Source organism: Phytophthora infestans, genomic scaffold (genome assembly GCF_000142945.1).
Source record: "Phytophthora infestans T30-4 supercont1.48 genomic scaffold, whole genome shotgun sequence".
NCBI classification, from domain to species: Eukaryota; Oomycota; class Peronosporomycetes; order Peronosporales; family Peronosporaceae; genus Phytophthora; species Phytophthora infestans.
This window is the reverse complement of record NW_003303711.1, coordinates 533,169-536,879: the sequence shown is the minus strand read 5'-3', so window position 1 is coordinate 536,879 and position 3,711 is coordinate 533,169. Positions and strand designations below refer to the sequence as shown.

Here is a 3,711-nt window from a genome sequence, read left to right as displayed (position 1 = left end):
GCAAGAAAGCCGCCTTACCATCTGCTCTCCTGTAGATTGGTTGCCGTATTTAAACGCCCATTGTCATTTTCTGATTCAGCGACAAGCACGTTCTGACCCAAAGATCGTTTAAAGTATCAAAGACGCGTTCAGATTATCGAGGCAGCTGTACTGAGACGAACGGAGTCTGCCCCACCTCCTCCGTCATTCATGCCTGGATCTTTCAAGACAATCAAGGTTGATGACTTCTTGCCCCAGCCGGTTGATGCTCGTGCAGAGGAGATGATGGAACGATACGAGTTGATGGCAGATGTGGTGGAACCAGAGTTTCTCATGGCGAGGCGGATGGATTATGCGCGACAGTTAGTCCAGTCGATGCCTATGTACTCTTACATGTATACGTAGTTCGTCGTTTCGATCTTAACGAGTCACTATCGTGAATGAACTTTTATCGTTGTGCTGTATGTGCCAATGCTTGCCTAGGACTACCAGCTTTTAACTTTTCTATCCTGATAAATATAAAATTAATAATAAACAAAGATGGAGGTAAATTCACATGAGCAATACCAAGAGTGCATGAATGCAGCGCAGAAGCGCTACTACCAGCGCACACGCGAAGCGCGCAAAAAAGCTATTGTGAATTTCCGACCAAATTCGCGTTATGCTCTTACAAAATGAGGTCGAAATAACATGAAATTTGTATTTTGAGTGACTCACTAAATAGGCACCTCCTTTCCCGCTTAGGTACGGGTGATACATTTTTAAGAAATTCACATTCCAGAATCCATCGGCTCGTGTAGAGATGGTGAAGCTTTTCTGTTCTATTGTTGGTGTGGCGGGAAGCGCGTTCTCCGTGGAAGTAGACGAAGGCAAAACTGTGGATGACTTGAAGGAAGCGATCAAGGCGAAGAAGGCCAACGACTTCAAAGAGGTTGATGCAGACAAGCTGCAGCTCTTCCTGGCAAAGAAGGACGAGGGTCGCGGTCCGTGGCTGACTGAAGAAGAAGTGAAAAAGGATGTGATTGATACGACTGGTCTGAAGCTGCTGGGAGCGGCACGAGCAAGGCTACGACGTGTGGGGTTGTCGGATGTGGATGTCGGTGGAGTGGATGAAGACGAAGAAGTAGAAGGGAGGGGTCCTGTGAACCATGCTGGTTGGTGGTTCCCGGAGAGTGCAGTTGGTTCAGCATTATCGCAGCCAGCGAAATAGCGCTACAATCCCGAATATCGCCTGGGTATGGCACGCGTGGATCGATTGTGGAAGGAGAAGGCATTAACGCTTTCTCGAGCCACTCTCACCGCGGATATCATCCGCCGACTCGAAGAAAACGCATGTCCTGCTGGTGAAAAGCCCCACCCAATGACTGGGAAAACGTCATTAGCGACGCTTGTGAGCCGATCGTTGGTGGATAGGCATACCATCGACAATAAGAAGATGGTTCTGTTCAACTTATCGGCATTGTCGACACATGAGAACGAGACTTTTGAGGAGAACTTCAAGAAGCAGTGCGAAATGGACTGGAAGAACGCAGTGGCGACGCTTCCAACTCAAGCGAAATGCATGGTGTATTTGGTGGTGGAATCAAGACGTCACGGGCCACGTTAAAATCCACCTTATTGGAGGGTTTAACTTGCAGCATGCGCCGGAACGTTTTCGACTTGTACTGGCACTTCTGAATTTGTGTCTGCTTTTCCCGGCAATTGTGTAAAACTGTCCGGCCTCGGCAGGGACCGAGTTCATGGACATCCATCGCGCCAATGGCGTCAAGGTGCGGTTGAGTCCGATTTTCGTCGATAAGATCTTTCATACGCAAGAAGAGTATCGTCGCGTGAAGCAGATCTACGATTCTTTGAAAGCTTATGGGGTTCCTTGTGCCGATGCAGTTGTCACGGTGGATTCAGACCAATTGAGGTTGACACTTAAGCCCCGCGGCATTGAGATGAAGCCATGCAGCTTGAGTGAACTGTTCGTCGCGCTCGGGAACGTTCTCGAGGCCCTTGTAGTCCTCCATCGCAACGGGTGGATGCACAGAGACATCCGTTGGTCTAACGTGATCAAGCATATCGACCGCGTTGAATGGTTTTTGATCGACTTCGCTGATGCAGCTCAAAGTCCGCAGAAATATCCCAGCGGCGATCACTTGACGCACGACGAACACGCTTCAGATATTTTTATGGAAGGTGGATCCCACACGACTGCGGTTGACTTATGGGCCGTGGGATACCTGGTGAAGACAAGTAAGATTGAACGGGAATGGACTGCGGAGCCCGAAAGAGCGCTTTTCCTAGATCGGTTGATGAACCCAGACCCGAGTGCTCGGCCGACGGCAGACGAAGCCTTACAGCTTCTGTCACGTTTTGAACGTGAAGCTGCTGAGCAGGAATCACAGGGCAAGGGTGTGCGCAAGAAGCACAGACGTGCCTGAATTTTTACATCGCTATGGCACTACCATTACGCGCTGGGACGAAGTACTATGGTACTAACAACAGGAGTAGTCGATGAATGAGCAACACACGTTTTTCTCATACATACTTCGAATGTATGAGAAATCTCTGTTGACGAGAGAAACTCGTTGACACACGCAGCAGCTATCATGCGGTGCGAATGTGGCCACTGGTTGTCGGATACGCCCGCCTTCACGGCGGCCACCCCGATACTATCTATAGTCGGTTAAGTACACCATCGCAGCCTTCTCTATTAATCCCTGAACGCTGGAAATCGTCGCGGTCTGCACCGTCGCCGGCATGTTTGCGTTGAGGGGACGGTGCCAAAGTTGTCAATATCACTCATCGTGATTGTGCCGTAGTCGGTGAGTTGAGTGGTAGAATGAAAAGCCGGTCTTTTGCATCTAAATAAGCTCGGAGCAGCGGGAACATCGTGACACTTGCGCAAACGCCCGAACTTCCGCGTCCACGAAACAGAACGCCGACCACACGGCAGCGCTGTCAAACAACGCGCAGTCCACGTCCAGCTCGATTATCGCCAGCAGTGCTTTCCTCACCTTCCCGGCTCTCCACACCATCCACCCACTGCCGCCTCCCCGCTGTTACCGTTGCTGCAGTATCCGCCACCCGCATGCCGCCCTTCCACTGTCGCGGACGTCGCCACCCTTGCTCACCACCTCATTCACTCTGCCACCTCACGCTTCTTCCACTCTAGCTCGCCACCGTCGCCACCATTGCCGCCACTCCACTCGCTCGCCGTCCCAACCTTCTCTCCCTCTTTCCCTCTTTTTTTAAACTTAAAATAAAATGGCAAATTTAAAAATAAATGCATAAATTTTAACAAGTACATGCAGTATTTTTGTTTAAACCACATTTTATGTTACGGTCGGAGATTTATGGTATGGTAGAGTGGGCATATCTAATTTTCTGTTCGACAAAGGCATATGTCGTGTTGTTATTTTTCTGATACAAAACCCAAGTGTAAACGGCAAAATTTGTTGCGTCTGAGGTTTCTTTTGGGCTAAGATCCGGAACTTCCTGCCGTCACAACGCACCATGCTGCGACTTGCAGCGTTTCCTTCTGAGTCTGTACACGGTCAGCGCTCGGATATTTAAATCTCTTTAATCCTGCGAGTTCGTATGCAAACATATTGCCTATATATCTTCGTCTATATTAATCTCGTGAGAATCGACTTTATAATTATCGGATCTTGTATCAGGATCGACTTTATATTAGGGCTGACTTTATTTCTGAGAAAAAATATAAATAATCAGCTAAGTTCGCTT

The 3,711-nt window shown here is 48.9% G+C and overlaps 1 pseudogene; it reads left to right on the top strand.

Annotated features, from left to right (window-relative positions):
* Nucleotides 1-781: 781 nt before the first annotated feature.
* PITG_16599 lies at nt 782-2,405 on the top strand (annotated as a pseudogene; the record flags this gene model as incomplete).
* Between the last annotated feature and the right edge of the window lie 1,306 nt (nt 2,406-3,711).